Source organism: Coccinella septempunctata, chromosome 6 (assembly GCF_907165205.1).
Source record: "Coccinella septempunctata chromosome 6, icCocSept1.1, whole genome shotgun sequence".
Lineage (NCBI taxonomy): Eukaryota > Metazoa > Arthropoda > Insecta > Coleoptera > Coccinellidae > Coccinella > Coccinella septempunctata.
The window spans coordinates 26386970-26413124 of NC_058194.1; the positions used below are offsets into that span (position 1 = coordinate 26386970).

The following is a 26155-nucleotide window of genomic DNA, read 5'->3' on the forward strand; positions in this document are numbered from 1 at the left end:
CAATCTAATTGGCACATGCTGATCAAATGATCACGTGACGTCAGGATCCTGTTTGAATTCAAGTATTGAACTCACCCAACGCAGTTCAGGTCCCAGTAAAAAAAAATTTTAAATTTCCTAATATACAATAATTTGAGGCTCTTTAATCACAGTTCGCAGATTTTTAATTCTTAACGGCTCAAAGTACATGGTGTGAATGTGAAAAATCTGGATGAATAACTCCATTTTCAGCATTTAATCGTCGAAAATACAGCCCTCAAGTCAGACAACTTTGTCTAATCGAAACAAGAACGTAGCGTTCCTCACGACCTTAACCACATTGTTCTCCTCGTCCGTACCAATACCGTATACGTGTACGTACCGTCATCGTGTCGAGACCCCCGAGGGCGAGATCGATGTCAAACACGTCCGAACACGTTGTCCGGAATGTCTTGGGTTGCTGCAGCGGACGAAACTTCGTACGCCACTGTCCGCTGTTCGAACGTCCAATCCAGACGCCTCGGTACAACGTCCTACGTACACGGTACGTAAAATTATTTTTCGTGTCGTGTCCTACGCGTAGACATCCAGCGTGGAGGCAGGGTTTGTAGGTATATGGCACTTCAGGTTAAACAAAAATAGAGCATTTTGATTTACGGTAATCAGAAAGCAAGTTGGAGCTAGTAGTGAGTTTTACCATTATACTGCTAACTATAGTTTATTTATTTCAACACCCAGATGACTTGTCATAATCTATTGTTAATAATGGGAGAATTGACCAGCATGTTGTCAGTTGAAGCATCGCCAAGGAGCTGAAAATCGACCATAAAACATTTTCGAACCATTTGCACAAAGTTGTATTCAGAAGGAGCACGATGTTTGAGTACCACACCAATTGAGACAAAAATCATAATGGGTCGAATTTCTATCGGAGAAGCCTTGGTCAAAAAGAAAGAAATGGACCTGGGATGGTGACTTTGGGATGAGAAATTGGTGACATATGACAACATTGTGGTGGCCAAAACAGGACCTAGAAGGTTCTGCTGTCTATTTGGTGAGACTGCAACTCCCTATTAGTTACTTACATACAGCCAAACACTGATGAAGCTGCACAAAATGGTAGCGGAAGCTTAAGAATTTTTCAATAAAGAGTAAAAGAAACTGTTGAAGGCCTTTAAGACTCCCATACCCGATAAAACTATCCAACATTAGTAATCTATTAGTCGATAACCAATCAAACACTGAATGCAGATCTCTACTATCAACGATTTGACCGTTTGAAGCTAGCTATTAACCAGAAACGGTCAAAATAGTCCAACAAGAGATATGTTGTCCTCTATCAGGACAACGTCCACATCACTCGTCTATAATAATAATAATAATACTACAGAGAAAAATAAGGACGATGCTGACTAAACACAATAAATATCACCCCAAAAGCTCAATAGAACGGACCGAGCTGCCACGTCATCTTGGGAGTAGAGGAATTGTTGATTTGTCCAACCGTATGTCCCAGGAAATTGAAGGACTTCGAAAATATTTCCTGAGCAAGGCTGCTTCATCAGAACTCCATCAAGTAGTTTGTGTTGCAACGGTTCTACACCAATGAAGCTACAGCAGGCCACTTGGAAACCGTCGAACACTCTGCAGAAAGTAAAATGCAGAAACTGATTGGCAAACCTTTGCATGGAAGGCACCAGAACGAGGTCAACCACGACATATCTGCGTCGAACTACTGGTTGACTTCCAGAAGGTTGTTTCCTGAGACAGAGGGCTTCATGCTCGCCATCCAGGATCAGGTGATTCCATCAAGGAACTACATGAAATATATCGCCAAGGATGCCTCAGTGGCGGACGATAGCTGTCGTTATGGCTGTGCGACACATGAAACTATCCAGCACATCACCGGGGGATGTCAGAAGTTCGCGGGCACGGAGTATAAAAATAGACATGATGCCGTTGCCAAGATTCTTCACCAAGAATTGTCACTAAAACACCAACTTCTAAGTTCGATAAAGGTTCCTTATTACAATTACCATACGGATGCTGTATTGGAAAATGAACATCACAAGCTCTACTGGGATCGCACGGTTCTCACAGACCAGAAAATAACCCACAATAGACTAGACCTCATATTTTTCAATAAGGATGAGGACAGAGCACTATTCATCGATGTGGCGATTCCAAATAATAACAATCTTCTAGATAGGCACACTGAAAAAATTTCAAAGTACAGAGATCTCGAGGAACAAACCAGGAGACCGTGGAAGCTGAAAGATATCAAGACCATCCCAATTGTCATATCATCTACAGGCCTTATACCGAAGAAACTACTAGAGAACTTGATGAAACTTCAGTTGGACGAAAATATCTATAGAGTCATGCAGAAGGCGGTACTGCTGGGAACGACGAGAACTGTACGCAAGTACATGGGAAATTCAGAGGAACATCGTCTGCTTCGACAGGAAGTGCGGGTGGAGCAGGAATCCAACCGACGGCAGGGAGTCGAGGAGCGACCACCACCACGAGCCCGAAAACCTGGGAAGGGCTCCAACAGAGGTTAATCCCTTTGATCCTAAAAAGTCCAGGAGCTTAGATGGGAAATTTTGATGCAGATACATCCACTATTCATCGAAAATCTATCACCGGAGGACAAAGATTTTCATGACAAAGTCATTCAGAACTGCAACAAAAACATGTCAAATAAAGTATTGACGATCACAGAAAATGATGGATTTCTTTTTCGACAACCAATTATCAACCATTTTATCCTAATATGATTGTAAGTAGCTGAGGATTTATTCTAGCGTATCGATTCAATGCTCGAATACGAAGCATAATTATTATCATTAGTTACTTCTTCTAACTCCTCTCACAAACTGACGTTACCAATTGACAAACGTCCTTTAGATCCGAGTCGCGATCTATCATCGTAATGAAGGGTGCAAGAGAGCGAGGGGAATAAATCTTAATTAACACTATAAAAACCTCATTACCGAAAGCGGTCCCGCCATTAAAATTTCATCTTTCAGTGCCCCGATGACGCAGTGTCCGCTGCTCAGATATGATCTTTAGCGCCCGAATTTCTTGGCGGCACAAACGCAATTATCGTAAATTGATTTTTGAATGTCCGATTTTAATTTCGAGAGTCTCAGTATAAATTGCATCCCGTGAGATGTGATAGCATCGGGCCTCGCCATTTTGGGGTTTTTTGCTCCCGAGATATTCTTCAAGGATGCCGCGTTAACTGCACCCGGCCGATCGTTCTGTTGAAGGAACAAAGGCAGCAGCATCCACCTGTGGACCTTACTGCAAGAAACTTATGAATTACTTTCAAATGCTATTTTTCGATTTGATTGTCGTATAAATCGACGCTGTGTGTTGTTGAGCAGTGTATTTGGGCGCTTATAAAATAAGGCAAGTATTTTTGTCAGTTGCAACTCCATAGTTGTTTTAACAATGCCTAAATCTTTTATTTATATTTTTCTATAGTACGTGAGGTGTTTTTCAAATAGGAGAAAGATATCAGCTTGTATGTGGTACTTACATCGGAAAGCTTCAAGGACTCAAAATTCAAAAAATCCAGGACGCAAAGTTGTCAATCAAACTCTACAAGCTGTAGACTTGGTTGTGGACAATTACCTGAAAACAAAAGCATCGATATTAATCTGGATGTCTGTAAATTCATTTAAAAAAATCAATCTAGACTAAAAGATTCATCTTTCATGTATTTTCGACGCCTCGTAGTGTGTGGCTGCATGACAAACTCCTCAATTGAAGAAGAAAAGCATTATTCAAAATGAAAATTTATCTGTTCGATCATTGGATGATTGCAGTATGGAACCGAATGGTCATGAAAGTTCAACAACGATATAATGCGACCCGGTTCGAAGTTCCCAAACTTGGTGACTCGGTTGCAATTTCGTCTCTTCGTCTTGAACTTCGGTCGAGTTTTTTCGGCACTTTGGATATTTGACGACAAGTTTTTCTTTCAGATGGGGAGAGGACGTAACGAGAGGAACACAGCTTGCGTGTTCATCCATAAAATGCCATCACGGCATTGGCGTGCACAACAGGCCGAAAAATTAGGGGATTTCTTATACAGGGCGCATCGAAATTAATGTACAACAAATTTTGATCACATATTTGGTCGAAACAAAATAAGAAGCTCAATATTTTTGATTTTTGCCCCCTGAATATCGCCCCTAAAATTATTTATAAATTTCTCAATATGGTACACAGGAGTATTATGATATGGAAAATCTCATACTCATGCTTTTTACTTGCCACAATATCCTAGCATTAACCGCGTATTTGAACTCCTTAAAAATTCTTGAACGGTCAGAAAGACCACTCAATTGAAGAACCTTCTTGTTTCTTACAAATTTTTCAGGAAACGTAAGATTTTTTTTTAGAAAAAATCTAAAAATGTCAGCCTGTGATTAACAAGTATAATTCCATACCAATCTTGAAATGCGTTCAACCACATTTTACGATTCTTCTCGAAAATCTTGAGTTCATCGAAAAAATTTCAAGAGATAAAAAAAGTTTTTCAATTGAAAGGCTATTCTAAGGGTTTCACAGTTTCAGGGAATTCAGAATTATATCTCAAGGGGTTCCAAAATAGGTAGGTACCTCTATGAGATTTCGCATATCATACAACTCTGTTATTTTACGCACTACTAAGGAAAGCTTTTTCGATCTTTCCAAATAACAGTTTTTAACAGCAATAGTCCGAAAGAAAATGCATATCCGACGCGATGTGAATTAGATTATTTTTCAGCCAAGTCCCAGAAGAGACGCTAATGTTTCAGGAGAAATGAAGCACAGCGTCGGCCGCAAGCAGCAACAGTCAGCATTTGTTCTTTCTTCATTCTTCTTGACGGCGATTGCTATCAGAAAATTGGTTAATTTAAAAAATTGATTCATGATAGAGGCGTTGCTAGTCGTTAGAATCTGGCCCACCTATTATTTGTTGTGGACGTTGGGATCACTCTAGGATTCCAACGCTCAGAAAAATATACCTTTCGAAGATCTGTTCACGTAAAATAAGAAAAGAGAGTTGTAATCATAGATTATTCCGAACGAAAATTCAGTTTTATAGAGGTCTTGATTTTCAGCATTTAGCGCATTCTGTATGAAGAGAAAATCAGATTTTTTCCCAACACTTGCACTTTGCAACAAAAGTGTTATGACAAAAATGGAAAAAATAAAATGAATATTTCAGGTGAAATATTCAGTGTGACAAATATCAAATTTTAAAAACGTAACAAAAGTTTTCTAAGATGGGCGAACCCGTTCTATCTATGGGATAATTGACACGCTTTATAAGAAGAGAATTTTTCCGCTTATATTTTTCACCGGCACTGAAACTAATGAGAATTAATCGACTGGTCGATTTAACGAACGCGCGATATTTCATTTTCGAAATCCGAAAGGATGATACGGTATTCTATGTTCGAAGCGTTGCATAACAAATATCCGAACATTATCCAATGGCGATGCCTGCATGTGATCGGGAAAGAGGGACCGTATAAGAAAAATCGAGCGAACTGGTACCGATGACGTGCGGTGTGAGATTTCCCTTCATCCGTCATTGTTAAACTTAAATTGTCGCGCATTTTTCACTTGTCCGCGCCGAGCGTCTCGACACCCATATTGTTGAGGTTGTAACGTGTGAATTATACGATGTGGACCAGATAAAATTGAATAATGAATCTGGATGCCCGCTCAAATTAGGAGCAGATCCGGCTTCGACCATCTCCCAAAAGCTGACCGAATAATAGAGAAGAATATGGACTAAGTTATACAGCATCTTCAACAATCGTCGAAAGATGCAAGATGCTGCAGTGAAACACTCCACTGTCACAAACTATTTTTTGCAGAATTAGCAAGATCCTACAATTTTTTCCGATAAAAAATGTTTTTTGGGGAGAGGATTTCAATTCTGTGAATTCATCCCTCCACGTTAATTTTTTCGAGTGAAACATCTTTTTGAAGGCGTTTCCACTCCGCGGATGAATGTGCAAGTTTTCCCACGCTTCATTGGGAAAAAATAAAATCATGTGCCCTCTTACGTGGTCTTAAATTACGAACGTGTACTCAGCGTCTTACTGTATGATTAAAAATACAAATCCGAAATGCAGAATATGTGGGATTCCTCCAAGCAAAAGTAACAACATGTATGATTACAACAATTTGAAATATCGTAGTTTTACCTAAAAGAACACAGGCACAGAGAGAATAGAATAGAATATAGGAGATTCGTATTTCTACTGCTATTTAATGTTACCAGTTCGGCCCTGGAATCTTATATCGATGTTTCGAGCGATAGGACGTACTAGGGGCACCAGCCGATTCCTCAACAAATAACTACCCAATGAATTATGGGAAATGAAAATTTGACCCGTGTACCGACCAATTTTCAACGTAGGTGGTCGTGAAAGAAAAAAAGTAGTAGACGTTTCACAAGGATTTGTACAAATTTTCAGTTATGTTTTATTAATGGCCTCACTTTCGGACAATTTATTATGTTAAATCCGACGTCTAATATTCTCATACCATTTGGTGGCATGTGATGAGGAACTGTTGAAGGAGCGATAATAAGACAATTGTGGTCGCTTTGTTATGGACGATAAGATTTGTTTTGATGGTCCGGTGAAATAGACGCTGATGTTCTTATAAATCTCTCTACAAGTGGAAAGGATCAGTTTGATTGAACGATGGTAGGATGAAGTATGTGTGAAAGTGATATAGTATTTCATTGTTGGTGATTAGGTAACAATACTATTAGACCGAATGCCACCTTATAAAGCATCTTTTCACAACAAGGAAAAATATTGCTTTTTCGTCTAGTATATTCTTTTCTTAGAAGGACTCCAAGTTGTATTCCTCTGAAGTGAGTTGCAGAATTTGTCAGTTAGGAAGATTCTAGATTTTGAAAGGGCTATTTCTGCCTGAAAGTCTTTCTGGTGTCTTATCTTTGACGTGATGTTGATTTTAAAGACGACAACTTGCATTCTCGGGGGCATTTCAACGCGCACTAGATGTGACCCGATGGCTTTCATCAATTTCAGATATGTAGAATATGCACTCATTGTTATGTAAATGCGGCCATAATACGAACAGCCTTATCTACTCGACTGGTTTTATTGTATCCATAAATAACGAACGTAGCATGCATCCAACGTAGGCGAAGTTTATTACTAATGGCGATTTTTCATCCTTCGGCAATTAATTATAATATGCGCCTGGACATGCATGTTTCGTTTTTACCATTCGGAAAACGTAAACGGCAGTTATTTTTGCCTCGCTTGGACTCGAACGGCAATGGGTGATACAGTTAAATAATTTGTCATGGCAACTGCTGCAACAATACATGTAGCCATTATATTGAATTCTGAAAGCAGTACCATCTATCTCTAAGATTAACGGTAGATATAATTAATAATATGTAACTCGAGAAGAATGGTTAAACAACGAAAATTCATCCGATACAGTTCCGTCATTTTGTAAATGGCATTCTGTATGTGGCAGGGCCTTGAAGCATATGGGTATACTCAATTACATTAGAAGTGTTACCCCTGGAGGAAAAGAATTTTTAACTTATTATTTTGCAACATGTAACATCTTTGAAGCCATAACAGATACTGGAGTTCTCTTCACAAACCTTTGAGGGCTTTCACTCCCAATCTCTGAAACAAAATCAATTAAAAATGAAATCAACGCAGGAGCAAATCGTTGATTTCATTTTTAATTGATTTTGTTTCAGAGATTGGGAGTGAAAGCCCTAAAAGGTTTGTGAAGAGATGCAAAATCCTCCCAAAATAAATTTCAATCGATATCAGATACTGGAGTTCATAAGAAGTCTAAAACTGGAAGGCGAGCTTTAGACTACGTGATGGCGGAAACAGCCTTGATGAGAGGCACAATAGACCTTGAGATCGCAGTGCAATCAAATCCCCTTCAATCTACAATCTACAACATCCACAAAGAAAGGTATGATTTCAACTAGATTTGACCAAATCTGGCTTAAAAACATATTTTTCTCTTGAAATATAAGATTTCTTCACATTTACCAATTCACGACTCATTTAACGCCATTCAAGAACACATACGAAGCAAATTTAATTATCTCTATTATACTCTGCCTTGTTTCCCAACTATTCACATGTATACTAAAGACTGAATATTACCCACCCTTTACCTCACACCTAGACTAAATTTCTCGACATTATAACAAATCTGAAATTAATGTTTGTGTGAAAAGTTATTGTTACGAATGATGATGCTCACTTCATAATTCATTTTGGAGCCTCCTTAGTCCAAAAAACGTGAGTTTCTGTCCCCTAATCTCGAAATGATTCGATATTCTGGGTATCACAAATTGGCTTCCGCAGGCTGAGAAAGAAACAGTCTGTGGGTGTAGAAAAATAATCTAGGGGCAAATTTGACCTTTGCCATTATCCATTAAAATACAACGAATGAAGTTTCGGGAGACGAGATGGAACTAGCACCCCAGCAATAAATTCTGGACAAAATATGAAATATTAGGTGCAGTCAGTGAATCATCCAAGCCCGTTCTCGCCAATAAATACTGCTATATGGCTGATCGTTTATGGTCGGCTCGCTGTCCCACCTTGACCACTGCCAGGGGCAATCTGGAAATGGACTCGAAGTTATTTGTCTAGACGTTTATGTGTTGCGATTTTTTTTATGGCGAGAAGTGCCATCCGACCGAATTAAGCTTGCATCTTTATCGTGCTGGTTGGATCTGGAGATTAGATATTGATTTTGAGTATGGACTTGGGCCTTTGTTGAAGAAAAATAGTTGAAGATGGAAATTGAAGAGTTGAGCTGCAGGAAATAAATCACACGTGATTCTACAATTTAGCTGGAGTTTTCAGATTTTGCGAGCAAACCTGGTGCAAGCTGGCATATGTTTCCTCAGCTCTTCAGAGTTTTTTATGAAGATCATCGACTCGCTGGAGTGGATCTTCTCCGGACCTAAATGCCGAGCGACCAGACTTCGACCATGACAATTTTCTGCACGTTACGGCCTGTCGCCATCCTCTCAACAAATATATGAAGTTATTATAACCAAAGTATACCCCATAAAATGAAGAAATGAACCGTTAAGTAAGTCACATTTTTTCAGTGACACGCCATAGAGTAAGGAAGAGGCCGCTTAACAATGGCAGGTAACAAGCGGGGCCATATTTGCACACAATGGAACCACCGGGAGGACTGGGAATAAATCTTCTTCTTCTTCGTGAAGACACTCGCGTCGAGTCCGCGGTAATTATAGCGCGACACGGCCACTTCCTAATGTAGACACATTTTTGCGATTGCGCCAACGTTCAGCATTTAACGAACGTATCCCCGTGAAATTCGAGTTAATTGTTGCCGTTCTTCAGACGCTCTGCTCTTCGAGGAAGGGGCGATTCTACGTACCAAGCACTATTCGATTCAGAAAGGGAGATTTGACGCATCTAAGGACACAGAAATAACTTTTCGTCGAGAAAGAATACATGCTGACTATTTCAGCAGTTTCAGTCTCATTTGAATTCGTCAGAGCCACACAACTCTCACCTTGACGAAAATAGAACGAATTCATGGTCCTTATTCGATTGCAGCTGTTGGTACGGTGAAGGAATACACCCTAGCGCCATCTTATAGAGAACGAGGTGCAACTCAATTCACTTTCCTTTCTAGGAAGCACTCATTTACTCGTTTCGTAACGAATTGAATTATATATGTTGATTGAAGGTGAAATTAACGTATGGTTGAATGTATGTTCCAAAATACACGTTACAAATACAACATATAAACCTATAATACACGTGTATATGTTTATAAGGCAATGAATTATTGCCTGAATTCTATATAGACTATGACTGTGTATAGATATTTTCCCGATACAGGGCCTCAATTTTAATTATCGTCCGACGTGTCTGAGCAGATTTCTCGTTCGGAAGGACACTTCCAGCAGGTCCATCAATAACCGTCCGATAGTACCCCGCGCCATCGCCGCAACAGTTCCATCAGAATCACAAGAATCTCATTATGCAGTCAGTTTTCGGAATGATAAATTTGAACGCGGAGCCGTGAAAGAGATGCGTGTCGGAAACAGATAAATCTCTAATCGCCATCCGATGCCAGCGTAGAAGACGTCCATTGATCATTCCTATTTAAATAATTAGTTTGGAAATTTTATTTCGCCTTTCGTAAAAATATAATAACTTATGTCCGGGAACGTAACAGTCAATAACTGCTTATGCAGATATATTATACAGGCATTCCATACCTCCAGCTAACAATATGTTATTCTCTCACTCGCCCACGTGGGACGGCAAAACGAAGAAATGAGTCGAAAACAATTTCGAGATAAGGATAATGGCGCATGAGGTTTTTTCAGCGACGGAATTATTTTATTCTTTGAAGTCATCCAATATCACTGAAATATATCTTGACAACACAATTACAATTATTAACAATGTCTTAGGCAGGTAATACATAGACGAGGTGGGATTAGTCGCTCAAGACGACAGCATGAAGTAGTTCCTGTGGTGTGTCAAGAGTCAGATATATTGACATATGAAGACGACAATAATTGTCGTCGAAGAGCAAAGTGAACGACGAAAAGCTCCTTGCATTGTGTTGCATCTAAATATGAAAGACAATTCTTTGAATTTTTCAAATTGTCGTTCCATTAATGCAAGCTAGTTTTGAATCAGCGCAGGAGAGGTTGTTACACCTAATCACAAACGGTTTGGTCCCTCATCAGTACAGATAAACATTTCAAACGAAGGATGGAGTCTTTGAGCGAAACCGGGTAGTCGCTGTGAGTGATATTTTCAATTCTCATCACGATACGCCACCTATCCTACCAAGTCTGAACCAAGCCTCACTTACTCTGTAGAATCCTACACCCATCCATGACTTCAAGACATAACCACTACCTGCAGTCAACGAAAGTACAACTAGTCAAGGGACTGCATGAGAGTTCAAGGGTTCGATCGCACGACTGCATTCGGCCAGGAAATAATGTCATATATTTTCCACTAGTCCATTTTCTCTGATGATAGAGAAATATCATTCCAGCAATACTTTGTAACGGGGTTTTCCTCGGTGTACTCGAGCGCCAGCTATTCTTTAAGGGAGAATAGCAAACCTACCCTGGCAGCTACTAGCCGGAGACAGGGTTCCCTGGTGTCTAGGATGTTAGCGACGCACAATGATAGGCAGAATCAACGTATACAACTTTTATTGGTCGATTCGTAAAAGGGGAACACAAATGGCACTATTACAAAATTCTTACAGTGACTCGAAATCAGTGAGATTTACAGGGCAAAACGGACGGAATGATACGGGATCCGATCTCAGACGTTATACGGGGGTTAACGGACTTGTTCGCCAGCCAGAACCTGAGACGTACACTTGACGGACAGATATTGGACTTCAGCCAGGTTAGGGGATGAAAGACAGCACAGAAATACGACGGCTCACCTTTAGGCTCGTTCGGCACTCCCCGGGTATCCACACCAGCAGAATGCCTCCCTAACCGTAGGGGTGAACACAGGAACGGGGTAAAAAGACGGGAACTGAGGAAAGGGTGCGCCACCCCAAAGTGTCCTCGGTACCCCCCGGGTATCCACACCAGCAGGGTACTTTAACGACAATAGGGGTGGAACTATATAAGACGGGAAATTTCGGGAAAGGGTGAGCCACCCCAAAGGGCCTTCGCCTACCCCCCGGGTATCCACACCAGCAGGGTACGTTAATGACAGTAGGGGTGGAACTCAGACTCGGGTATAAGAGGGATGTCGACGGAAAACTGAAGTTCCAATAAAAAAAACTAACGGAGTGTCGTCTTACCTCTGGTCTATATTCGGCCACTTACACTCACAACTCTCGAAATCACCCGAATGGTACACGGTAATTACTGAGAGAAAACAAAACTAAAAATTTATATTCTGAACGGCAAAAAAATGAACCCAAAACTCAAAAGAAATCTTATACTAAAACTCAACGGCGGAAGGTAAGAGTGAAAATCGTAAGTCAATCAGTCAAGCGAAAATCGTAAGTGAAGTGGCCTGCGGGGGAACATCTGATTTGATACCCATAGGGGGGGGTGCGGAAATCAGATGTGCCCGGCAGTCGGAATTCGGTAAATTTGCGTCGATGAAAACGTCTTAATTTCGACTTATCTGTGCTAGCGAACAAAAAAACTCGGTTATCTTCCAATTCAGGATGTTTTATACGGTGCGACATCGTTTTTAGGAAATAAAAACGGAATAAAAACGGTGCGGTATGTTTACAATTCCGAACGATGTCGGAATCCTGAATTGGAAATTAAAAATATTTCTCGGAAAATTAATTTGAAAATAAAATTATTTAAAAATGAAAACTAAAATAATTATTCTAAAATGAGGGGGTAGGTTTGAAAACTACCCTCTCGTTAGAACTTCTATCTTGTTACTTCTATTTTCAACGTCAAACTAAAGACGAAACTTCAGATCCTCGATGGTGAAGATGAATTGCAATGATGCAATGTTTGTTGTGCGAATAACTTCAATACGATCTTCACGGGACGTTCCGAGATAGCGAAGCAATAAAAACACCCCCGAACCTAGCTGGACGGCAACAAGTAGATGTTATCAACCCCATCTGAAAGGATAGGCGATGCGATTAACGTACACAAGCCATCGAGGTGTTTTATAATGAACGGCTGGCGGTAAGTAGGTAGGTGATTTACCAACTTTATAAAGCAATTGTTAGTATACCTACGATCGCGGGACCGACTCACACCCCATCGGAATACGATTAATGAGAGAACAGGTGATGTACTGGAATATAGAATGTAACTGCTGCCGTATGGGGTTCGGCATTTTTGCCTTCGCCGTCCTGCAGATACGTGGGAAGACGAAACGGACGGACGTATCTGTCTATTAGGCAAGTGGGATATTTCTCGCGACTGGTTTATATCGAGAAGGTTTCCTATTTATTGGCTGGATCGTGTTGAGCGATATTCGAGGTATGTGTGTAATTCTAATAATTGGTTTCCAAAATATTCAGTGTGCGTGGATTGTTTCAGCATTGAGATAGAAGGGATTGATTGAAGGCGAAGAGTTGCGGAAACGTGTTATCTTTATTTTCTCAGTGCTATTTGCAGTTGAAGTGGAAATATTTCCGAAGAGCACTTCAAGAAGAGGTGTTGTAATGAGATTCTCATTTTAATCTTATGACTTCATATCATTCATTGCTTGAATGAGATTTTGGTCGCTAACCAAGCACATTTCATCAGCAAATCATCCCAGTGTCGATATGATCAAGAAAATAGGCAATGTTGATACCTAAAAAAGAAAAACACAACCAAATGGTACACGGACGGTTCAAAAACTTCAACAGAAATTTGTGCTGGAGAATTTGGAGTAGGCACCAAATACTTACCCTTTCCGAGCGTCTTTCAGTCAGAAAGATTTCTGACGATTCATCTTGCACAAAAGCAGCGAAAAACTCAATGAAATAAAAAATAATGACAAGGTCTCCTTGATTTAGGTTAGGTTAGGTTCCAGGTCATTTGGGAATCAAAAGAAACGAGCAGGCTGATACACTTGCTGGAAAAAGTGCATGATAGCCTTTTATGGGCCAGGGACCTCTCTGTGTTGAGGAAAATGCACTTCAAGAAATAGTATCCAAAAAAGGGAGAAACTGGCAGAATTTTCTAGAGTTAGAAGACACCAAAAAGTTCTATAGGAACTTTGATAGAGAGAGATTTGAAGAGTATCTGAGTATTAGTAGAAATATACCTACTACTCCTTATTTATTCACATGTGAGTTCAAAATTTGGTGTGGACGATAGTTTACTGCACACTAATAAGGATAAATTCAGATGCATACCACCCGACGATATAAATATCAACAAGTGTTACGATCGGAATTGAACTAGCCAATTTGCCATTGTCAAGGCCCTAAATGGAGTACGCTCCATAGAAGAAAAGCAGATGCTGACCATGGTTTCGGTCTCATTCGACCTCATCAGAGCAACCCAGTATAGTACCCAGTAGCACTTGCCAATATTGAATAAAGTTCCATCAATTCCAAACGTTCTCCATCGTAGAAAAATGCTATGTTGCTCTGATGAGGTCAAATGACACCGAAACCATGGTCAGCATCTGCTTTTCGTCGATGGAGCGTACTCTATTTAGGGCCTTGACGATGGCAAATTGGCTAGTTCAGATCGTAACACTTGTTGATATTCATATCGGCGGGTGGTATGCATCTGAATTTATCCTTATTATTGTATTCATTGCCTCCCTGTTTAGGCGTGATCATTCTTTTATTACTGCACACTATTGACCTAATTAGAACAGGTCTAGCAGAAACCAGTGAGTGAAGTGTGTGGAGGAGGAAGAAAGTGTACTTAGATCACCTGGTTACACAGAATGCCTAGCCAATGCTTGCCAACAGATCAGATGCTTTTGACGAGAAGCGAGGACCTACCCTTCGTGAATTCGTCCCACAAAGTGGAGGTCACTAGATCTTTAGAACAGAAGAGGGAGAAATAAAATAGATCTTGAGGTAACAGGGAACCATAACTTCCCATACAATCAGAATCTACACGGTCCTTCCGATCAGTCCACACGTTGCTTGGTAGTAGCAGCTTGAAAGTTGGCGTTTAATGCGTCAAGCGTTCGATGGTAATCAAGAGGTGCCAAATCACTGGAATGAGCAGAACGCACAACAGCATCACTTGAGCAGTGAGAGGGTAGTTTTGACCTTGCTGAAATAGACTCTAGACAGACAGCTGCGTCAGAAAATCAAAAGCAGATTTTCCACGTTTTCGGATTCGTGCCACCCATCGGCTGCAACTCGTACGACGGAAACGGCTCGGCGGCTCCTTCACTGTCAATCGCACTTCGTATAAGGCGGCGACCGCATGAAAAAGCCGGGTTCAGGTCCCGCGGGACAGTTATTTCGTCGTTTCGAATGCGCGGTGGCGACCTTATGGAACAGGACGCAATCCTTAATTAATTCATTAGGCAATGCGTCCGATAAGGTTGTTAGGAGGCTCGTATGTGTCCGCACAAAGCGCAAATAACGTGTTTTATATCGGTGTTTAATTGCCGGGCGAAGCTTGCAGAGCAGCAGTTAAAAGACCATAAAGCAGCGGTGGTCTTCGGGCTATCGCACAACGGTCTGCGGTCGCGCGCTGCGGTTTGCGTATTTTGTGCGCGAAATGTCGAATGGACGGAATCGGTTTTTGGCGTCCAAGTTTGCGGACGTCGGTTGCGGTTGGGCGACTGGCCTATCGACTCACTTCGAATTCCTGTTCTCTATTGGGATATGGATACTATGATGTTCAATTTGAATAGAATATACATTAGGTACCTACACCCAAAATTTGTTTGAAAGTCTGAAAGTTTTGGAGTGCAATGCTATGAATAAAATTCCTGAGACAGAAGTAAAACAACAGTGGAAAACATTCATAAATTTTTCCATTATTTCATCGGAGAAGAAGCTGTGTTGCTCTGACGAGGTCAAATGAGAGACCGAAACTATGGTCAGAATCTGGTTTTCTTGGGTGGAACGTTCTCCATTTAGTTGTCCTGACGATGGCAAATTGGGTAGTTCAATTCGGATTGTAACACTTGTTGATATTGATATCGGCAAGTGGTATGCATTTCACTTCAATTCTTATTATCCTTAAGACGTTATCCCGTCATTTTTTCACTACTGACATCGATTCTGCCGTGAACTGAACGTATTCCCACCTTCTCAATTCTCACACGTATGTTGTCTACATTAGGCAGACCATAAGCGTACAGAATTAGAGGATATATAGGACATATGCCATTGTCTTCGTCTGGGTTTCGATTTGGAGGGGATTGAATCAATATTTAACAAGGACTCATCAATTTTCCAAGCGTTTATCCATCGGAGATAAAGTTGTGTTACTCTGACGAAGTCGAATGAGACCGAAACCATGGTCAGCATCTGCTTCTCTTCGGTGGAACGTTCTCCATTTAGTTGTCCTGACGATGGCAAATTGGCTAGTATAATTCGGATCGTAACATTTGTTGTTATTGATATCGGAGGGTGGTATGCATTTTAATTCAATTTTTATTTTTGTATTCATTGCCTTAAGGCGTTATTACTTCATTTTTTTACTACTGGCATCGATTTTGCCGTGAACTGAACGTGTTCCCACCTTCTCAATTCTCACACGCATATTGTCTGCATTAGTCAGACCAGCGTACCGAATCACAGGAAATATGAGACATATGTCATTGTCTTCGTCTGGGTTTCGATCTGGAGGGGATTGAATAAATATTTAACAAGGGTCCATCAATTTTCCAAGCGTTTATCCATCGGAGATAAAGCTGTGTTACTCTGACGAGGTCAAATGAGACCGAAACTATGGTCAGCATCTGGTTTTCTTGGGTGGAACGTTCTCCATTTAGTTGTCCTGACGATGGCAAATTGGCAGAGATCGCAACACTTGTTGATATTCATTTCGGCGGGTGGTATGCATCTGAATTTAATTCTTATTATTGTATAATGGGGGCTACCGTTTTTTTTTGTTGGCGCCTTTGTAGAGTGAGGTCCTGAACATAGACAAACTAATGCAAGATTTGTTTATCTACGATGACGGGGACTTGTCATTTCACAGATCATAATATTGGAGAAATTAAATATATAAATATTTGGATACTAATCAATATCTTGTTCGTCATGTGTGTAAGTTCTTTCTGACAATGATTTGGCTTCACTTCTTTTATAGCATTAAACACGTAATATCAATAAAAGTATTATAGATACATGGAGACCATAAACTTAATATTAATCATATAGTTGAGTCTATGATTTGGACCTCACGCTACACTAGCACATCTAGCGGCGAATTCACACGCGGTAGCCCTCATTGTCTTAAGGAGTTGTCACTTCATTATTTATAATTATGTTCTGAACAGGAATTAATTATACGTGTCCAATAAGAAGAACTGAAAGTGATAACAAAAAAAAAACAGAAGTCTTTCAATGAAATTATATATAGTCAAATCAAACTGGTCGAAACCAACACATTGAGCTTCTTCTGCCAAGAATCTATCCCCGTTTTTCTTGCATTACATACCACTCGTATCTCGCAGAATACATTCAAATGTAGAGGACCTCTTCGCAATATAAACAAGAAGTAACGGAACATCCATTCGGGGCAGGATTGGCGAATTCATCCTTTGTTACGGGCCCATTTGCCGAAACCTTAATTGTATTCGAATAAAGAAAAGGCCCGGCTGATGGACAATTCAATACGAGATGAGCCTGTTTAGCGGGAGGTATTGGAATGTGGCGCGGACGATTGTGCCAGTTTTCTGTCAACCATCTTTAAATCTGGCGAGGGTGTGCCAGTTGGGCAAAACTATATCATCGATCTTTTAATTGTACGATAATTCAAAGTGCTAAGTTTCAAGAAACTCCTCCCTGTATATCGAATAGTAATCCCAACATTATGTAGCTGTCATAAGTTGTCGTTGCGAGTATTGAAATATCAAAATTAGTACAGATATTGTCGAGAATGCGGTGAGATATTAGTACTATATGGACTGTGAAAAATTCTGTCCAATATGAGATTTCGCCAATCCTTTTTTTTTGTGTGAATTCGTGGCTGAAAATCTAGTCCTCACGTTCCGAAACGAGAGGCCTAAACGCTGAACGTCGCCGTCGATCTCGGCCGATATTTCAACAGACCGGTCAATTAAAATTACTCTTATGTCGCCTCGGTTTTTCATCCTCAACAACTCACGGCGATTGCTCGTTTATCTACACCGATAATTAAAGCCTATCTTCATCCCAGGATGCTCGCTTCTTCACGTCGTCGGGCCGTATTATATTAAATAATGCGATAGAGCCATTTCGCATTGCTCGATGACGTTCCGTTGCTATTGAGGAAGTGCCACAATTCATTATCCGTATGATTGGAAGGAAAATTTGCGTGTACAGAACAGGCCGTTTGTTGAAGTCGATTCTGTTTGGTCAACAACCGCATATAAGTGTTCTGAACGCCATTTTGGAAACTATTATTAGCTGTATTCGGGTTCAAACAAGAACCGTTCTAGAACGGTCAGGAGTTTGCGCATTAAAATGTTCTTGTTCGGGTTTGTTTTGGACTGTTCTAGGACTAACTTCTTCGTGTTCGGGTTTGGTCAGAATCATCCTGGGACGATCCTAGAACTATCCAAATTCAGTACCTGAGAACTGATCTGGGATATTTTAATAACAGTTGGGGAGCAGAAGAGGGAAATCCGGGATTTACTCGAGCGTGTCAGATTAATATAAGGGGACATACCTTGGACCCTGTAGAGTACCTCTTCCAAAAATTAGACCTGTATATAGGGGGAATAGTATAGGAGAGCCTGTCAGAATAGTAAAGAAAAACGATCATTGTAGATACTCGAACGTGTCAGATTAAGATATATGTGGTTAATTACATGATGAAAAGTATATATTCTCTTAATCTGACAATTTAAGCTTGTCGAAAATGTGTGGGAGGGCGCCAAAGTTGCAAAAAAAAACGTTAGGTATACATTCTCGAGCGCGGTGGCGTTTTTCCTTATTTTGAAGCTAATGATCCAAGAATAACGGAAGAAATATAATCTGACAGTTTTAGCAAGCCGAAACAATAAAAATTGGCCACAAAGGTCACAAAAATCAGTTTTTTTGAATTATCTACTTCCCTAGGCTTCAAATCTTTTTCGCATTCATTATGAAATTTCTCTAAAAATTTTGTCCCAAGCAATTTTTTCTACGTGCAACCTTTTTTGAGATATATGGCGATTAATGCGAAGTGTTTAGCGATACATGCTGAAGCGAAAATTCACTCGTTGGAAAATAGTACATTCAAAGGTTCAGTCACAGACAACACTAAAATTTTCGTGACTAATTTCGAAATTGTCTTCATAGAAATACCTTGTCATTTTGACAATTGGATGAATGTAGATTAGACTGGGATTCTCCATTGACCTTGCCCTTTCGCATGTGTGGCTAAGCTTCTCGCCCTTATCGCCCTCTATCTCGAGAACGGTAAAGAGTAGGTAAAATTGCTTCAGACAAAAGTTGTGTAGAATTTTATCATCTACAACTTTCATAATGAATAAAAAACGACAGGCAGGGAAATATTCGAAAAAAAATAGTTATTTTCCTATCAAGTGCGGAAAGTGATACTTGCCCGCACGAAACTGCCGTTGCCCGAACGATGCGAAGCAGAGTTCGGGTAAGCAGTTGAGTGCGGGCAAGACACTTTCCGCAAGAGTTAGGAACAATATTTTTTCTACAAGCGCTTGAAATATATGAATATATCAATTGCACGATACAGATCATATCTCATTTGATTAATTCATATAAAATGACAGACGTAATTCTGCATGTCGTTACCATGGGTTACTCATCGTTGACGTTCGGTGCATAGAGACATGATAGAATTTAATTTATTCTATAAGATTTGCGTGCGGGAAAAACCCCTGCTAATCCATTCCCGCACGCAAATGCGTGCGGGAAAGAAATAGCAGGCGTTTTTCCCGTACGTTTTGGAAAAGTGACTCTTTGCAACTTGAAATGCGTGCGGGAAAAAGGTTGAACGCGCACGCTTGTAGAAAAAAGAATTTTTATCATCTTCAAAGTGTCAGATTAAGAAACCTCCCCCCTGATTAGTGTCAGATGTATGAAAATCTGACACGCTCGAGTATGTACAAATAACGATTTTTTTTTACATTTTCAAAGGACCATGCGTCACGTTCAAATTGTCAGTCCCTTGAAAAGTAGCTTCTTTTGGGTCTAATTAACATATCTTCCAAAAATCTGACAAGCTAGAAATTTTTTTTTACCATTTTCAACTCTTCCGTACGGCCAGTCCCACCGCGCAAACTGTCAGATCAGCATGAATTCATTATGAGAGACACGTAGGGAATATACAGTATCTTAATCTGACACGCTCGAGTATGTACATCTGACGATTTTTTTTTTACATCTTTGAGACCCTGCAGACGCTTTTCCCACCGTTGAAAGTGCATACATCATAGAACCTTTTTTTCTTTCTACCATCTAATCTTCAAAATCCACTAGGTCTCCACGACGCTCGAGTAAATCTCGATTTAGCATCGTCGGTTCCCCAACAATAACGTTTGTTTCGCGTTCGGGTTTTCATGAAATGAGAACCATCCTCGAACAATCCTAGGATTCGATACTAGGGCGCAACAGTTCTGCGCAGTTCTAGAACAACTCTCGGAAATTTGAACCCGAATACAGCTATTATTAACAGCTTTCGAAACACTTCAGCAAAGGGTTTCGCTCATCGAATTTCGCGTAGTGTGAACGTGGTAAAAAGTCTCCATTGTGATTGGGAAACCCCAAACTCGTTAATTTTCGCTCTGAATTGCGTTTTGTTTTGAGTACCTACAACTAAATTTCACTGTTAGCGAGTTATTTTCTCCCGAATGACTTTCGCAGGGGATTTTTCGGTTATGTGAACGCAGATTCAGGAGTTTTTCTGGGTAAATTAATCTGCATAGTGTAGACGCCCCACTCACCACGAGCAGGCGCTTATGTGAACGCAGCTTATGACATCGTGGAGGCTCACACACATCATTAACTTTTCCTCCTTCCTCCGGTTGTATTTTCCTCAACTTTTGATCGATCAATTAACTAAGCGGTACACGAAAAATTGTTGTAATAAATTCATTAATACTTGGTGTTCTATTTTCTAGGTCACTCAGTACTCAGTGTGAGATATGTACTTCCAGCACTGAAATCGGCCAAACAAAAACTCCTCCGATGTGAAAGCTCCATATCAGTCATAAAGTAAAGAAAACGTTAAGTATCCATGAAGCCGTCCATATTACGTGTTAATGAATCCTCAACGGCATCGTTTCCTTTCGTGCTCTCGGCCATATCGAAAAAAGTTTAAGATTAGAGCCCGATGCACACCTCGTTCCTCCCAATTAGCGAGGCGATATAATAAGACACGCGCGTCTAAAAAGACGCCACATGTTGAGTTCGGAGCGTTTATCCGAGGATAAAATTTTTATTTTATCGCCCATAAGGTTAGGTTGAGTTAAGGAGGCCCGCGGCGCCGGAGGAAGTGACAGCTGCGATACCATGGGCGTCAAGCGGCGTCCGACTCGTTTTTCTAGGCGCAGCGCGTCGGAGCGCATATTGGCACTCAATTTGAATGTTTGACTGTTCGATGAACATGTGAATATTGATTGTGGCGTGTCATGAAGGTGTAAACTCGCCGATCCGGGAGGGTAATTGAATTTTACGATAATGATTATGGCTTGATGTGTTCGTTTTTACTTGCAGCGGGATTTCTCAGGGTTGAATTGCAGAATCAGATGTTAACAGCATCGCGTTGAAAAGTTTGGTCCTTTTAGGACTAGGTACTGGAGAATTGTCAGACGTTACTGGTGTATCCAGCACTACAGTCAGGAGAAATACGTCGGAATCGCGAAGTAGGTACCATATTTATGGAAATTGAAAAAAATTTTCAGAATATATCCTGTTTTTCTTAATTTTCTCAGCTTATTTGATGGGCACGTGATACAAGTATCAATGTGAAAGTCATGTCAAATGTAGTTGCCAATGTGAGTCCTCACGAAACCTAATGAAGTTCAAGAAGCGCTTTCTGGACATACCATATTTTTCAGGTTATTTTTTTTTTATTCGAAATTTTTGTTAAAGGTACTCGAGATGGTCAATAAGATTGAACTAACACGCTCTAGTTAACCCCATTGTTCCCTCTTGAGCTTCCCAACTATCAATTATGTTGTAGTCTGCTGAAGCCCATCTATGGCAATTTTCTTCTCATTATTATTCTTCCCGTATGGAAGAATTGGAACAGATTTTCAAAGTAGGCAAAATTATCACGTTTTCATTGAACACACCGATAGTAATACGCCTGCAACGCCACAGACAGAAGCCTACAAAATATAATAATATAGATATGTCGTTCTGAATGGCGATTGTTTAATAGCATTAAATCCCGATTGCGGCTAATAGGATTAGATAAGCGGTTCTCTAGATAGTTATTGCTTATATGTATTTATGTTTTAATTCGATACGGCAGTCATAAAAACGAATTATGTCACAGATGCAAAGTGGCCACTGATTTAGAAATCTATTATCGAGGGATTTCAAAACAATTAATTGAAAAGCAGCATTCTTAGAGAATTTTGAAACAAAGAAATGACTTTTGTTGTTTCATGCATTCTTGTTAATTTTCTGAAACTTTTTAGGGTTTTCACTCCCAATCTCTGGAACAGAATCAATAAAAAAATTTAAATGACCGATTTGCAACTGCGTAAATTCTTGTACTAATTTTTTAGGAGCAAATCAAGTAGAAAAAATTGTTGCCTGACAATGAACTGAAAAAAAAAGAACTTTGAAATTATAATTATGTATGTTTCAGAGTCTATGGCCCAGTTGCAGGAAAGTGCATTAAGATTTGATGTCCCATCAAAATTTAAAACTGTCATTTTTGAAGGGGAAAATGGAGGATTAAGATTTTAATGAAGTATTAAATTTTAATAGACTTTCCTGCAACTGGACGTAAATCAGGCTCCTTCATCAGACGAAAATCAATTTTCGAGAATCTTCTGAATTGTAGCTTTTATTTGACATTGATTGTCAATACATAGAAACATAGACTGCATAGAAACGTTGATTCATTTAATTTTTTCTACTTGATTTGCTCCTGACAAATTAGTACAAGAATTTACGCGGGAGCAAATCGGTCATTTCAATTTTTCAATTGATTTTGTTCCTGAGATTGGGAGTGAAAACCCTAAAAAGTTTCAGAAAATGCAGAATCCTCCCAGATTGAATTTCAATCGATTTTTTTGTTAATTTCAGATTGTATCATCAACTAACCATCTTATGATTCCCTTCATCGATAAGGATTCATCCAGAAAGAGTTTTATAGAAGAATTCGCAGATTTTTATGTTTTATTCCACAGGGCGATTAATAGTCTCATAAATTTGTCCTGTACGTTCCTCTCAAAATTCTCAGAAAGGGTTTGGTTACTTTGAGACAGCTATACCTTCTTTTAGGATTTTAACTTGCATATTTTATCTCAGTCTGTTTTCAATCACGTAGGAGAAATTTCATTCAATCTATTAATTGAAACAGCTAATGAAATGATCTGTAGAAAATAACAGACAATTGTATGCGTAAGTAAACATAAACGAAGCCGTTTTGGGCTAAACTTCATTGAGAGCAACAGGGTCAATTTTGATTTTGAATTCATGGCAGTTTACTTCTGGGATACCCTGTATATATCGCGGTAGCTAATAATCAAATAGTACTTGGTTTACGTATTTCTCGACGTCATTGAAAAATTATGTTCAATATAGGTTAAGTCGACGCCACGCTGTGTACATCCCGTTCCCTATAAACGCAGTTCCATTAAAATATACGTATTGGCGTTCAGTTAAAACGTTTGATCGTTCAATAAATAGCTGGATATCGATTGTTCGACACAGGGAACGTGTGAACTGTCCCATTGGATCCCGTAATTGAATTACATATTTATATTTTATTATGTACCTCTAGCAACGTGGGTAATAAAATTGTTTTATTATGATTCGATGTATGGACGATAAAAATTAATCGGCTCGTAAAGATGAGAAAATTATTTCTTTATCTCCAGCTATCCCACACAATGTCGACTCGGTTTCTACTTCTACGAGCGCTAATTTGAAATTCAGAATCACACAGGTGGAACAATAGAGATAACACGAATCGGTTTTTGATTAAAAGTGATCCAAACTAGAAGAAATATTGTTATTGGATACGTTGTCGCGATAGTTTTATGTTTTTCTTTCCGTCCAGAATGGAGAGTTATCCATATATAGGCAAGATATCCTCGAAATTTATTCACGTCTCGTCTATTGAGGATTTTGGGACGGAAACGTTGAAGGTGCTCGATTCCGAAACTGTTGAAGAAAAAAAAATAGATACTAAAATGAAAGACACCAAAAAAGTGTTGTTCATATACACAGAATGAATTTATGAATATATCAAGCGAGTTGGTAGAAAAAAAAGCCAAAGAATAAAAATAATTCATAACACAGAAATTTTCAGAAGTTAATGAGTCATATCTATGTCACGACACAATCCAATCAATTAAGGTGAATTTCCTCTCGGCCATAGAGAACGTTGTTATAAGATCGTCATAATCGATAATCGCTGCCTTTATCTGTGACACTCTCACCTGTCATCCATAATTTGATTAATAAGCTACAAGATCATGGGTGATACATGTGTGAAATTGATAAAACGATCCAGAATCAGAACCATCGAAAAATAAGGAATATACGGCCCACGGACCGGATCATCCACGAATTTGAATATCGCGACCACTATCTCGATTTTTTTTTCACGCCGCCGAACATATTCGTCCCGGAGTGTTTAATGATCCTACTCAGTTTCAGTTTTGTCGACTGAGATTAAAATAATAATGATCGTATATAATGGAGGAAAAACATCGGTATGTTCAGTATTCGGCGTTTGTTGGGTTATTTATCATTTCTGGGTGTTATTTCGTATGCCGAATGTGGAAGAATTCGTCTGCATACGAGATTCCTGAAGCCAGTATAAGAATGCTAGGCGAGATCGGACGCTATATCCATAAATTCTATTACGTAATTTATGTTTGTTTCGGGAGAGACTGCTCGATGAACGGACATCTGGAACAAATCTCACATCAGTTCAATTCCTCACCGAATGGGAAGAAATGCCCATTATGTGAAGATGAAATTATGTTTCTATTGTTGAATGAAAATAATACAGCAAAAACATTCAAAAGATGTTATCGCCAGTAGTTTGGAAGAGGTGGTTTTTGACGTCACTTAATATCTATACTCCATTCGAATTTATTTTAGCAGTCGGTTGGCCATGAAATAATTTTCTCAAGTTTTTGTAACTAGAACCGAGTAAGGTTGGCACTCATGAAATGTCGTTAATGTCATAACGCCGTTGCCACAATAAATATCAATTTTCAATACGAAAATGCCGAAAGTGATTGAAAAAAAAAGACAGGGTTTCAGGAAGTGCTATTTAGAATTCAGGTCCGCTCATTCAAATAGTTATACGCTGAGATTCTACAATCCACAATACGTCAGACGGTAGCGAAAATATTCAATGTGAGAGAATTCATATATAATTTTCATCTGAATCTAAACGACTTATATTTCAGCTGAATATTTCCACAATCAGAAAGATTGTGAATGAAGAGGATGACAAAGAATTTCCTTCTATTGGGAGACCCAAAAAAGTGGTGGCATTGGAGTATTTTATATTTGAGTGAATTAAAGCGAAAAGTTTGCTACAGTATTTTCGATGAATGTCATCGTAGAAGAAGTTCCCGAAAATTTTCTTTTTTTCATTTGACTTGTCCTATACATGGTAAATGTCTTGGTACCAATAAATACCTAATTATTATTATTATATCAATGTATTGAGATGAACAGCCACAAATATGCGCCTGTTGTCCTGTTAATTGTTTATTCGTGTGAAATTTTTGTTCAACGGTGAAGTTCATCTTGACTCGAAACTGCCTTATATTCATGCAAGATGATTTTTGTTGAATAATTTAACATTCTTGTAATTATCTGTCAATTCATTCGAGAGATGCCCATTCCCAACCACTGCATCATATACATTTCATGATCCGGTTAATATTTTTGAAATCTACAATTGATGTAACGTATTCAAACATTAGCCAAAGAAGATAACGAACATTAACCCTCTAATACCCAAGTCCGCCTTGAGACTGGTTGCATATAAGTGGATAAAAAATTATTCTGCCCATGTCCGCCTTCAGTATAGGTTCATTTTGTGAGTACAGGTGTTAATGTAAATCAGTTAACTATTTGCGAAAAAAATATGTAGATTACATAAGCTAATTTGAAACTATACGGAAATAATTATAAAAAAGGAAAAAAAACTTGGGCATTAGAGGGTTAACTTCTCCTCAAGCTAGTGCATATTATGATATTATACTGATCTCTTGTATTTTCCATGCAAATAACTGGATTTGGTATGCCTTCAATCAGTTTGTATAAACTTCAATTATGTTCATCACATATTTTCCGGAGAGATTCGACATTGTGATAAAATACG

The 26155-nt window shown here is 39.3% G+C and overlaps 1 protein-coding gene and 1 long non-coding RNA gene across 4 annotated transcripts in view; both read right to left on the reverse strand.

The window, feature by feature from the left end:
- The window catches only part of LOC123316124 (lysine-specific histone demethylase 1A), a 309614-nt gene that overhangs the window by 52343 nt on the left and 231116 nt on the right, over nucleotides 1-26155 (reverse strand). The gene's annotated exons all lie outside the window — the stretch shown is intronic.
- LOC123316131 overlaps nucleotides 1-26155 on the reverse strand; it is a 219476-nt gene that overhangs the window by 34029 nt on the left and 159292 nt on the right. For all 3 annotated transcript variants that reach the window (XR_006538021.1, XR_006538019.1, XR_006538020.1), the window contains exon 5: nucleotides 3527-3621. This is a non-coding gene — a long non-coding RNA (uncharacterized LOC123316131). The remainder of the gene's footprint in view (nucleotides 1-3526; nucleotides 3622-26155) is intronic.